Genomic DNA, 14,771 nt, shown 5'->3' on the forward strand with positions numbered 1-14,771 from the left:
GTAGATCCAAAACATCTTTGGGTCTTCAATGTAAACCATGGCCCATCTTAAAATGACCTCATCAGCCTCTAATAGAGGGATATCACCCTGTTCCATATGCTGTGTCTCTTAGCAGTGTCTTTTGGAACCATGTGCACTTCATGACCCACTTCCATGCATTTTTCATGCTTCCAAAACCAATACCAGGAGTGCAGCCATACAACCCTTGTTACTCTTTGGCAAAAACATGACTAGAGCAGGTCATCTTTCAAAAGAGTTTGTATTTCTACCATTCAATCTTGCCTAGATTTACTCACATCAGGCATTTTTCCATTATTTCAATGCAGAACAGTTAATTAGGGTAGCCTGTTTAACAATATCAGCTTCAGTAATCTAAAACCTGTTTCTGTGTCAGTAATTGAAACTTGCTTGAATTTTTTTTCAACTTTAAATCTTAACATCTTTTAGTTCTATATCTTCTGCCAAGCACATCAGTCCATTATTTTCAAATTCAACCTAGATCAAACTCTCTGGTCATAGGAAGCAGAATGTAGCTATCCTTTATTCCAGTAGCCCAGTTCCAACAAAGTTATCTTCTGTTTTTCCTTCCCCTTTCAAAGTTCAAAGGCCAAACGACTCTCTCTGCACTTAGAATTTTCAGTCTCGCCAAAAATGTCTATAGCACTTTGTTTACTGCTTCCTAAGTCTTCTTCTTTCCAAAGTACCAACTCGATGCATATTCTTCCAATACACAAACTCCAAAAGACCAAAACACATATGGTTAGATTCCTCTTAGCCACACCCCACTCCTGGTACCAAGTTTCTGTTGTAGAAAGCACTATTTTCTGGAATGAACATCCAAACCAGACAGTTTATGGGAGGAAGGGGTTTATTTCAAACTTAGAGATCTATGAGGAAATCTCACTGATGGCAGAAAAAGCTGCTTAATTACATAGATTCAAGCAGAGAGAAAACTACAGCTAACAAAACACCAGCACCAGTACAAACACACCAAAAGCAGCATCAGGAAATGGAAGAAAGTAGGAACCCTGAGCTCAGACCTCTTTGCATACCTTTGGGCTGGAAATCCATTCCACCTTCAAGCACAGTTTAGGGCTGGACCCCTGGATCTACCCTCAGTGACACTTCTCTAACCAGGTGAATAGAAACTCAAATTAGAAACTTTAATAAAGCACCAGAGTCGGGCTGGAGAGATGGCTTAGTGGTTAAGCACTTGCCTGTGAAGCCTAAGGACCCTGGTTCAAGGCTCGGTTCCCCAGGTCCCACGTTAGCCACATGCACAAGGGGGCGCACACATCTGTAGTTTGTTTGCAGTGGCTGGAGGCCCTGGCGCGCCCATTCTCTCTCTCTCCCTCCATCTGGCTTTCTCTCTGTGTCTGTCGCTCTCAAATAAATAAATAAAAATTAAAATTAAAAATTAATAAAAAAGCACCAGAGTCTATTGGGATCATCATTGAAAATAATACAGTTACAGAAAGTAGTCACATGACTACATATTACATGGTTATATCTTAATATTTAAAGCAAACAGTTAATATCACTTAGCCCTTCTACATGTTGAAACTACTGATACAAACTAAGGCATAATGTATTTTTATATTATTATTACATAAAAATTATTTATTTGCTAAAGTGACTTAAAGAAGCAGAAATATAAACAATTTATGGAATTGACAATTATTTTCCATGCTTTTTTCACATGTGTGTATGTATGGTATGTATGTATACATGTTTGTATGTTTTTTATTGCATGTGTGTATGTGCATATGTGTGCAGGTCAGAGTCCATGTTGTATATCTCCCTTAATAGCTCTCCACCCTGTTTATTGAGACAGTCTTTCACTGAACCCAGAGCTTACCAATTTGGCAAGACTAGTTATCCAGTTTGCTTTTGGAATCTGTCTACCTTCCCCTCCCAAAGCCCTGGGATTACAGGCATGTAATTACTATATGTACTTGCATGCCCAGAACTTACACAGGTTCTGGGGATCTGAACTCACTTCCTCATGCTTGTGTAGCAAACATTTTACAGACTGAGCCATCTTCATAGCAAATTTTCCATGTTTTTGACAATAGGAATTTATTTTAGTTTCAACATATAGAAAACATGTTGATTCGCAATGTCAGTGTTTCCTGGTAGAGAACAAATTAAAAAAACTAAGTAAAATCCAATGTATGTTACTGTACAAAAGGATTATTTAAACCATGAAATCTATTAATAGCCAATCTTGATATCCATCATGGAGAGTAGATGTGAAGTAAAAATAGAAAAGAATAAAACAATGTTATCATGATTTACCATGTAAATAAATAGATGTGAATGAAAATGTGATATTGGTAAAGCTTTCATGAATTTTAACTTGGTTGAATGATATAATATTTAAACATTTAAATTACTTTAAGATTAAAGTATGGCAATCACTTGGGCAACAGAGGAAGGGAAAGAACAATCTAATATTATTGTGTCATAGCCTTTTGAATTTATGGGCAATATCACCTGATTTCATTCTTACATGGCACATAATTAAGCTCTAAATATGAACCTCAAAAAAGAAAGAAACCTAAATGTAAAACTGTAAGTATTTTAATTACCATTCATCTCTCCCCAAGTCTGTGTTTTCAACATCCCCAGGAAAGAGAACAGTTGCAAAAGAGGAGGTGTGAGCAAAGTGACAGTCTGAGGATTGGGTAAAGAGGATATGAAGAAATGCTGGAACCATCCCCTGCTCTCGCCTTATCTCCATTCCATGTAGCCACATGTTTATATTCCAACCCTTGTAAGAAACTTACTCTGTGAAAGAATTAGGAAGTTAGGGATTTGAGGACATCCAGCATAATAGAAGGTGGGGCTAATGTACACTGAACACAGTTTCCAGAGTAAAAGGTGACTAAGTTCCCCATTGTTTGTAGAAGATGTATAACTAGATTTATACCATTCGGCAGGAAATTAGAGGCCCTTCTGAAGAAAACTTTAAAAGTCCCATTATAAATACCAAAACCTGAATATTCCTATGATGAAAAGCAGCTTTATAGTTGATAATATTTAGTAAATCCAACCAGTCTTCAAAACTCACTCACTTTACAGTTTCCCATAAACATTTAAGGTCTTCAACTATACATATGCACTGACATTTGCAGAAAACATCCAACTTGAAAGACACACACAGAGACCAAAACAGATAAAAAAGAATTCAGAGAAATGCAGAAGTATTACAGGGAATAGAATACTTTCAGTAATAATTAACATCTTCAAAGAGAAAATAGAAGATATTGGATCATTAAAATAAGAACTATGGCTGAGTGTGGTGGCACACACCTTTGATCCTGAGAGACAGAGGTAGGAGGTTCACTGTGAGTTCAAGGCTAGCCTGGGACTGTAGAGTGAATGCCAGATCAGCCTGGGCTAGAGTGAGGCCCCACCTAGAAAATCAACCAACTAAACAAACAAAAAAACAATAACTGATTTGAATTAAGGTGCTACAGCAACACAGAACAATGAGAAATCAAAACTATGGAAATAAAAATATGTCCGATAAAATTAAAATTCAAAAGAAACATATAAAGAAAACAATGAGGAAATGCTTTAAAGTAGCATTTTTCAAAAAGGATATGGAGAGCCAGAGAGATGGATCGATAGTTAAGGTGCTTACTTCAAAGCCTAATGATCTGGGTTTGATTCCCTAGTACTCTTATAAAGCCAGATGAACAAAGTGGTTCGTGCATCTGGAGTTTGCAGCAGCTGGAGGCCCTGGGATGCCAATTTCTCTTCTGTTGCTTTTCTCTCAATCTCTCTCGGGTTGCAAATAAATAAACAATATTTTCAAAAAAGGATATGGAATCGGATCATAGGAGATTAGAAAATTTCCAGATTGATATAGGGTCTAAACATGTGACTCCATGAGTTGTAGAAATATAATAAATGAACTTCAAGAAGGATATTAACAAACAGTAAATGTTCCCAGCAACGAAGAACTGTTTCTCCAGATGTTAGCTTGATCCTAAGACATATGATACCAAAATTTCTGTATCCTAGAAATTATAGTAAGAATCTAGACACTTTCAGAGACAAACAATAAACCCTGTGCAATGAATAAGGGGGAAATAGGTTTTGCACAGAATGACAATGTAATAATATCATCAAACTAACTGAAAATAATTGTTAACTTAGAACTCTTTTTTTTTTTTTTTTTTTTTTTGCTTTTATTGTGTACATACTCAGTGTGTAAACAGCCATGTGGTAACTTCCTTAGCCTCCTCCCTTTTCTCCCCCCTCTGAAGGGACCCTCTTTGTTGGGGAATGTGGGTCATGCATTATGGGGGTAGCCAACAGTTATGGGAAAGAGGCAATGTCTCTGTGCATAATGTCCTAACTTGTGGCTCTAACTACCTTTCCGCTCCCTCTTTCACAAATTTCCCTGAGCCATGTTGGGTTTGTTTTAGGTCTACTTCAGTGATGAGGTCTTAGGAGCCTCTGTGTCTCTGGATATCTAGTTTGGTAGGAGTTGAGTGTTCTCTCTATCTCCTTCACTCTTGTGTTAGTACCAGATTCACCATGAAAGAAGCACTCTTGCTCATTTCTCCACTTACTCTATGGTTTCAGCTGGGGCCCTGGTGAGGTGCAATAGGCTGATTCTCTTCTCAGGTTCTGCATCCATCTGAAAAAGGGAAACAAATTCTCCAACAGAGAGTGCAGCCAGCACTGGATAAACAGGAGAGCCATTATTATTTTAGAGAGAATTTAATAGGTGTAGGCCCTCTTGTAGCCCAAGATTGGTGGAAGCTTGATAGATGGAGAGCAAACTCATTTTGGGGCACAGTTCTGATTTGTTTCCCGGTTCCAGATATGGGTTCCATTCCACTGTGTGGATCAGTTAGCCAATTCAAGAGCAGTTGTTTATCCACCATGGCTGTGTGCCACTATTGCACTTGTGTGAATATCATGTCCGGTTGTTTGCTGCTGAGTAGCTTAGGCCATGAGTTGCTTGGACAGATGTTGTATATTTTTCCCCAGTCACACATGTAGCACCTTCTGGCACTAGACAAGCTAACTATCTGGGGACTGACTCTTTTCCAGATTCCAGACAGGTTGTTCCATATTCCCTACCAACAGCATACGGTGTCTTTTATTTTTTGATTTATTATTTATTTATTTGAGAAAGACACATGGGGAGAGAAAGAGAGAGAGAGCAGGCACATCAGGGCCTCAGCCACTGCAAACGAACTCCAGATTCATGTGCCACCTAGTGCATCTGGCTTACATGGGTCCCGGGGAATTGAACTGAGGTCCTTTGGCTTTGCAGGCAAATGTCTTAACTGCCAAGCCATCTTCTCCAGCCCAGCATATAGTGTCTTTGACAGTAGGGTCTTACCATTAACCTTTTGTGTAATAAAGTGCTCTGACAGAAGTCTCTCTTCTTATGGGAAACCTTGTAGTTGTCTCTGATCAATAGCTAATTGTGGATATTAACCACATCCAGGTACTGGGAGTTACTGGCCAGCACCAAGCAAAAAGAAGGAAGAAAATGATAGGTAATATACAAGAGAAAGAGAGAAGATAGATGGAGAGAGAGGGAGAAAGAGAAAGAAGCAGGAGAAGATTAAGGTTAGTCTTCATCATACCCTCTCCAGGACCCTTTGATTCAGGTGTTCCCTCTAAGGGCCTGATGAAGGTTCAACCTTTTAGTATTTCTTTCAGGATATAGGATTTTATGTTACCAGTTCCATTTGGGTCCAGTTTTGTGTTTTCCCCTATCCTTATCCTCCCTTCCCACCCCACCCTCCGTATTGTTCAGTCTATGAGATGCCTATTAGATATGTCAGCATCTCGGGCAGATTCAGGTTAGAAGCCACAAATGAGTGAGACTATGTGACAATTGTCTTTCCGTGATTAACTTAGAATTCTAAAGTGTATTAAGCCATAAGTTAATTGTGTGAACATATTTTTAGGCTTGCAATATCATGAAATATTGACCTCCCACATGTCCTTTTTTAGGACACTACTGGAGTATGCACTTCCTTTTAACAAAGTAGAGGGTCTTACTAGTGCTACCTGTCTATAATCCTAATGGTCAGGAGGCTGAGGCAGGAGGATCACAAGTTCAAGGACAACCTGAGCTACAGAGTGAGACATTATCTCAAAAACAGAGGGTATAAGTATTCTTGGGAATGAGGATACACTATGAGAGAAATGACAAAGAATTCCTAAGGAAAGACACAGATGACAGCTGGTAATAGACCCAGAAAGCAATTCCAGATATAGAATGGTGGAGGGAACTAAGAATTTCCAAGGACAAAATAAAGCAGAAATTATATAACCTTGGGAAACTGAAAACTGGAAAACTACTGGAGCAGGCAAAAATAAATTAGTGATAGGAAAAACACAATAAAACAAAAAACCCAGAAAATTTCCAATGCCTATGATTTAAATTTTTTCTTTTATTCTCCAGAGACTATGGTATTGCCTAGCATAAAACAGCATCAGTGAGTGTTTGTTGATTAGATAACTAGTAAACATTGATAATAAGATACTTTAAATCTTCCTCCATTAACACCAATGCAATCTTCTTGAACGTATACAGACTCTGTAAATTTACTAAATCGTATAAATGTAGTTTGTATATCTGCCCATATCTAATTTATCAGATTAATAAGACTTCTTATTCTGAAGGACAGAAGTTAAATTACAATTTGTTTAATGAAAGAAGGGAATTTATTAAAATTCTAAAAAAAATTCAATTGGTAGCTTTAGTCACAGAATGGATTCTGTTTCTACCTCTATCTTTCTCTGCTTTCCACTTCATTGCAGCTGTTGGAAAGGTGACCATGAGTAGTTGCACACTTAATTCCCTAGTTTAGCAACACTGCTTTCTCAGTAATCACCTAAACTGCCAGAGCTCATTCATTTAACCACTTTTTATCAACTACTGCAGCCAATTCTTGTGGCAAGGAGGGTGATGTGTTCTGATTGGTTAGGCCTAAGTTAGAAGGCCTTCTCTAGAACTATGGATCAGCTTCATTCAAACCATATGGCCTTCAAGGAGATGCATAAGGGCATGATGGCCTGGAATAGGGAATATAAAGACTTAGACACTCAAAAACAAATAACATTATTTTAAAATTTACCTAATTTACCTTGACTACTAGAAAGATGTTTCTTCAGATAATATAATAGGCCTTTGAATTAAATAGGCAAAATCACCTGATTTCATTCTTATATGCTATATCATGAAAGCTCTAAACATAAAACTTGAAAGAAAAAGAAATCTAAATATAAAACTGTAACTATTTTAATTATCATATTCAATTTCCTGAAACAGAAAATAACATCAAAAATGCATATTAAATATGAGTTAATACATCTCTGAACATTCTAACTTATAGGCATTGTCAATTATATGTAAGTATTCCTCATTAGAAGTATTATTCTAAACACAAATGCAATCTGGAATTTTGAATTTCTAGCAGACACTTTAGCAAAGGATAAGTGAAATTATTTTTAGGAATGTATTTTATTTAATCCCCTACAGATAAAAATATCATTTCAATATATAATCAATATAAAAGATAGTTACTTATCAGATATTTTCTTAAATATTTATTTATTTGAGGGAGAGAGAGAGATGAGAGAGAATGGGTGTGCCAGGGCCTCTGGCTACTGCAAGTGAAATCCAGATACATGCGCCACCATGTTCATCTGGCTTATATGAGTACTGGGGAGTCAAGCCTGGGTCCTTAGTCTTTGCAAGCTAGTGCCTTAACAGCTAAGCCATCCCTTAAGCCCTTGTGAGATATTTTTATAGTTCTTAAAAGTCCATATGTGGTTTAAATTTGTGCATATTTGAATTCATATTGACCACATTTCATGATCACGGTGAACAGGAGACTACTATGCAGAGCAGAGCTATTCTGGGCTGTGAAAACTTTGATATACTACTAGGTAGAGCACTCATTTTCTCCCTTCTTCAACTAATTCTCCATCTTAAAAAACATCTCATTTCATTCTACTTGTCTTTCTCTCTCTAATCAAATAAGGTAATGCAAATTTATTCACAGCCTTATAATTTGCAAAAGTGAATAAGAAGTGTTCACATAATTTCTACTTTTCAAGAATAAGAGCTAAAATAAAATGGCAAATAGTACTAGGGCTTTCATTCAGCATGAGTTAAAGCAATATGAAACAGATGATCACATCTTGATGACAAGTATGGTACTACTTGGCAGGAACAAGTGAGGAGAAATTTGGCTAAGTTGCATTAAATAGCTGCCCAAATAGAGACTACAAAGAATAAAGAGGTTAGAAGAATCAAGTTACCCACATGCAGCTAATGAAATTGCATCATGCTGTTAGGTAAATCTCAAATGCTAAGATAGGACACACATTAGCACCTTTATCCTTCCAGAAGCCTGGTTTACAAGCATTCACTTTTGAAAATAAGTCTTCACATATGCTTTTGTATACATTTAAAAAGCAAAATTGTTTTGTAGTATGGATTCACAAATTTACTATGGCACTTTGAGAATGATGTAAAACTTATTGCTGAAGCAGCATTTCATTTAAAGCACTAGTTTCCAAACACTTGTTAAGATGAAAAAACTAAAATAATAGCTATTCAAAATGTCAAGTATTTTGGGATGGATTTTTTTATGCTTTTCTCAGTTCAAACAAAACTGTAGCATACATTGAAATGTGTTATGATTTTGCAAATTTAGTATGATTAGAATTTATGTATAACTGTAAAACTCTGTTCATTTTCACAGACATAACTTGCATTTGTGTAAGCTGAGTGATTTAATTTCAAAATGTCAATATTTAAGATGCACACATTATCATAAAATATATTTTAGTCAGAAAACAACACTTCACACATAAATATTCTGTTAACATTTTGGGCACCATCAGCAGTCAAGTGCTATAATAGTGTGATTGTCCATCTTGGATGTCAACAACTCTAGTCAATGACAAGACTCCAAGTTTCTCATACAATTGCAGCTGAAAAGGCAGCAGTTTCAGACCGAAGATTTCTTTCTGTTTCATATCCCTGTGCACACACCAGACCATTTCTATGCACTGCAACCCTGCACAAATTCTCAGGACATGGGCATCACAGCAAGGCTCTTACACAAACTGCTTCTAGCCCAGTCCAGGAAAAGCTCTTTCTTATCCTCATAAGCCAAACCTCACAGTCCATAGTTCTTACTGCATTCAGGTCTTTCAACTCTGACAAGAATAACCCATAAAGCTGCACTTACAGCACTACAAAGCATCGCTTAGGCCAAGGTTTTAAATCCACCTTCCTCTTGAAAAGCAGCTCTAAGGTGCCAAAGCCACACAGCCATATATCTAGCAACAAATGACACCATTCCTCAGCATCAACATTACTGTTTCAGTCAATTGGGTTGCTGGTAGAAATCGCAAGACCAAGAGCAGATTTTGGGGGTTAATTTTTGGCTTAGAGACAGGAGGGGAACCTCCATCATGGCAGGGGGAAACAATGGTATGAGCAGAGGGTGGGCATCACCTCTGGGCCAAAATAAGGTAGTCAATAGCCACAGGAGAGTGTGCCAAACACTGGCAAGGGGACACTGCTATAATACCCTTAAGCCCACCCCCAATAATATGATACAATACAATAATACCTGGATAGGAGGCATTAATCGCCCAATCTCTATCAGCTCAGAACCTAGTAATCAGAACACCTAAGTTTATGGGAGACACCTGGATCAAACCACCACATTCCATCCCTGGCCTCCCAAAACTGATATCCATACATGATATAAAATTTAATGCATTCATCTAACTTTAAATGTCCCTATAGTTTTTTTTATCAATTCCAATAATGTTCATACATACCCATAATCCCAGATCTTTTAACTGAGCCATGATACCAAAAAGTAACTTCAAAAAAACCATAATGGCACAGAATAAATATTCACACTGCAAAAGATGGCATTGGGCATAGCAACGAAATATTCAACCAATACAAGATTTAAAACAACCAGGGCAAACATCAAATTCTAGCTTCAAATCCAACAACTCTAGTTAGTGATAAATCTCCAATTCTGATAATTCTAACCAGCAACAAGCCTCTGGCATTCCAATTCTACCCCTCCAGCTAGGTGACTCACAGTCCTGGAAAACTTCATCAAGGCCAGCAGCTTTCCTTAGCAGCCATCTTGCGGTCCCAATGTCTCCACTGGTTCTCCACTGCAATCCACAGTTCATCCTCATGGCCCCATTGGGTCTCCATGCAGGCAACTAGCAAACCTGCTTCACATTGTCCATGGCATATCCAAAATACAAGACCATGTTGTAAAGTGAATGACCCTCTCTTTCCTGCATTTTTTATATTCCACAATACCAGGTAGGGTGCTGATTTGTTAATCCAGGGAGGGGATAAAGCAGACTTTGAAGAACAGGACACTCCTTAGGCACTCAGCACCTTCAAAAGAGTCTACATTGTTCTTGTTGCCCAACACAGGTCATCTGGCCCAATCTCAAAGGTTGTAATCTCTCAATTGCAGCTGACCAGGCAGCAATTCACCCAAAGATTTTTTTCTTTCTTTCTGTTCCATATCCCTCTGCTCACACCAGTTCATTTCTATGCAAAGCAACCCTGCACAACTTCTCAGGACCCAGGCATTATAGCAAGCTTCCCACACAAACTGCTAGCCCAGTCAAGGCAAAGAAAGCTCTTTTTTACCCTCCTAAGCCAAATCTCATAGTCCGTAGTTCTTACTGCATTCAGGTCTTTCAACTCTGACCAGAATAGTCCAACAAGCTGTACTTACAGCACTGCAAGGTGTCTCTTAGGCCAAGGTTTCAAACCCTTCCAAATTCCTCATGAAAATCAGCTTCAAAAGGCCAAAGGCACACAGTCAGGTGTCTAGCAGCAATCCCACTCCTCCATACCACTTTACTGTTGCAGTCAGGTTCGCATTGCTGGTAGAAATCACCCAACCAAGAGCAGCTTGTGAGAAAAAGACGATTTATTTTGGCTTACAGACTCTAGGGGAAGCTCCACTATGGCAGAGGAAAACAATGGCATGAATAGGGTGAACATCACCCCCTGGCCCACAGAAGGTGGACATAGCAACAGGAGAGTGTGCCAAACACTGGCACAGGGAAACTGGCTATAACATCCATAAACCTGCCCCCAACAATACCATCCCTCCAGGAGGCATTAATTCCCGAATCTCCATCAGCTGCGAACCTAACACTCAGAACACCTAAGTTTATGGGGGACACCTGAATCAAACCACCACAGAGGGGATTTGATGGAGAGTGGAATTTCAAGGGGGGAACTGAGGAGGGAGAGGGAATTACCATGTGCTATTGTCTACAATTATGGAAGTTGTCCATAAAAATAAATAAATAACAAAATAAAATATGAATAATGATAGAAAAGAACAATATGTATACAAATAATTATAATACATGGAAGACCCACAAGCAAAAGTATAAATAAAAAGTATTTAGAACACAGAAAATAATAACCGTCATTCAACTGGAAGTATTGAACATGCTTCAAGGGAGTAGACTAGCATGGAGAGTCAGATGGAAGGAAAGCAAAAACCCCAGTTGAGCTGGATGCTAAATTAAGTAGTGAGCAACCATGATTTTGTGTGTATATTGTTGTATGTCTCTTCAGGAAAAGGTAGCAGTATCATCAGCAGCCCTTCCTAAAAGCATAGATTCCTCAATTCCTTTCTAGGTAACTTTACATCTGGTTAAATCCAGAAGGATAGAGATTCAAATTCCAATTTAACTACTAGCTAGGTGATACTAGACAACTTATATGGCTTATCTGAGCCAATTTATTTTTTTTTCTGATGCAGTTATAATAACAAAGTACTCATTTTTTAAGGTTATGATAAATAAATTAACAATGGACATAATGGTAGAAGAACTGATATCTCTTAACTATACTAAAAGTCAAGACTGGGAATCAGGAAAATTGAACTCTAGTTTGAGTGTGTTTCTTACAAATTGTTTGACCTACATAAATTGATTATTCTGTTAGGACCCCAATTGCCTTATCTGTAAAATTAGGGGATTGATCCAGTTAATCTGTATTTCTTCTAAACTGCAATAGTCTAGGTTCTATACATGACATTTTTATTTGACTTTGATACTGAACCATGCAATTGGATTAAATTGGATCAAATTACCATCATTGAGCCTCTAACACATTGGGATTTTTATTAAAAGGTTGAAAATAAAAGTGCTAATAATGCACTAGGCCATGGGAGTGATTTCTAATGGATACGAAAATAGTAGTGATATAACTGGTCCTATTATCAAGCCTGGATGCAAGGGAAAGAAGATGGCAACTAGTATTAAATTCAAGTGCCAAGTTCAAAAGAGGGTTTTATTTTGGAAAACAGGATTACCCTAATTTCTGCATTGGATATCTTGGTACTCTTCCTGATTAAAAAAAATTATGCTCATCTATGTAATACTCACTATGAAGAGGAAAATAGAACATGGCTGAACTACATAAAGAATGTAAGGAATGACATCTTGAGGTATCATCCTGAGATGAGTGGAAAAATTGGATCCACTTTTATTCCCATTAAGGATAGCCTTTAGATAAAAAGTAGGTACATATTACAATCTAAGAAGTTAATTGTGTCGTCATTGTTTTTCTTATTCCTGAATTATGATTTCTTATTTTGAAATTTTATCTTTTTACCTACAAAATGTCTTTGATGACATTTGGAAATGCATTAAGAAGCAAAATTATCAACTGTTTTATAGGTATCTTAACTATTCAATGGCATAATTGATAGTAAATGCAGTAGATATGAAGTGATACTGTCCATTAGATCTATTTTCTCACAAGACAAAAGGATACTGAAAAAATCTTTTGTTCATGAAACTTGGTGATGCTAAGATATTTGCATGCAGTTTAGGGTAATATAAATATATGATCTGATCATAAATTTTCAGGAAGGGGGCTGTGGTCCATGTCCTAAATAACTGGTAGTCATAGTTGTCTATCATATAATTTTAATTGTGCATATTTGTATAAGGTGATAATCTGATGCATCTACATAGGTTAAAGTGGTATGATACATTAAGGGTGACAGGTTTTCCTATCTCTGTCCAGTGAAATTCATTATAGTTAAGAAATAGAGGAAATGTAATAAAATCTGACCTTTGTAAAGGCATTTCAATGCTCCTTACTGTTAATTAAGGTATGTGCTATGTTTTATAATTGTAAATGTTTCAATTCTATTAAATTATATAATGGATTTTGTATTTTGTTACACATTGATAATTTATAATCAAATAGGTATTTTATAATCTAATAGTATATTTGGATTATTTAATCTTTGTTATAAAGTAAGAAAAAAGCTTTCACTTTGAGTTATTTTCTCATAACACATGATGTATGTCATAACATTCTGTAATGTTATACTTTTCTACTATGGAAATGTATTACAAACAAGATGTCTTTAATGACATTTGGAAATGATTTTTATGCATATTTTAGCATACTTGACTACTAAATGGTCAAACAAATAAACTATTAGGGCTGGAGAGATGGGTCAGTGGACAAGGCACTTTTCTGTAAAGCCTAATGATTCTAGTTTGATTCCTCAGTACTCACATAAAGTCAGATACACAAAGTGGCACATGCACCTGGAGTTCATTTGCAGTGACTAGAGGACCTGGCATGCCCATTCTCTCTCCATTTGCCTCTCCCTCAAAGGAACAAATAAATGAAATATTAAGAAAATAAATAAACTTAAATTTGTCCAACAGTTTAGCACTGTATAAGAACTCTATAGATGTGTTTTTGAGGTGAATAATAGTGAAACTGATGGGTATTCATGGTGGTTTGACTACATAATGGCCCCAATTTGTTGATGCTTTTATGTAGTAATGCCCTTGCTAGAATTCCCCTACTCAGACTTTGGGCATTTCTGTGTGATTTACTTTGGGCAGTGGAATGGTAGTAAGCTAATATGAAAAGGGTTGACACAGTAGTATTTCCCCTCTTGCACTTCACATGCTATCCCTACAGATAGAATCTCAGGCTAACCTCTGGATGATGAGACACTTGGCTTAGTTATTTCTATTACACCATGGTACTTTCAGCATTAAAAATCCAAGCCAGGGCTGGGGAAATAGCTCAGCGGTTAAGGTGTTTGCCTGAGAAGCCTAAGGACCCAGGTTTGATTCCCCAAGACCCACATTAGCCAGCTGCACAAGGGGGCACATGCATCCGGAGTTCGTTTGCAGTGGCTAAAGCCCTGCCATGCCCATTCTCTCTTTCTCTCTATCTGCCTCTCTCTCCCTCTCTCTCAAATAAATAAATCAAATATCTTTAAAAATCCAAGCCCAAATCTGCAAAACCTCCCCAGATGAACAGAGCAGTCCCCCTTACCTGTAAACTTGAGAATAACAACAAATGATTGTTCTTTTAAATCGTTATGTTACAGATTGACTTATATAATAAATAATAGATAAAATATGTATATGAAATAGACAACAGACAATAACTGTTTTAAATAACATTAACATTTTAATAGAATATTAAAATTGTTATATCAAAGTCATTTGTTTTGGCTGAATTTTTGGTGTAGGAGACAGTCTTAGATATGACCTTTCTACCTTTCCCTTTAGAGCTATCCTAACATTTGGCAAATTAATAAATAACAATTAAGCATCAAGTAAGTGTTGGACATAGCATTGGATGTTTAGAATATCATGATTTATCAGATAGACTGATTTTTGTGCTTATGGTGTTAATTATAATGTACTCT

The sequence above is a fragment of the Jaculus jaculus genome, chromosome 11, assembly GCF_020740685.1.
Source record: "Jaculus jaculus isolate mJacJac1 chromosome 11, mJacJac1.mat.Y.cur, whole genome shotgun sequence".
Classification (NCBI taxonomy): domain Eukaryota; kingdom Metazoa; phylum Chordata; class Mammalia; order Rodentia; family Dipodidae; genus Jaculus; species Jaculus jaculus.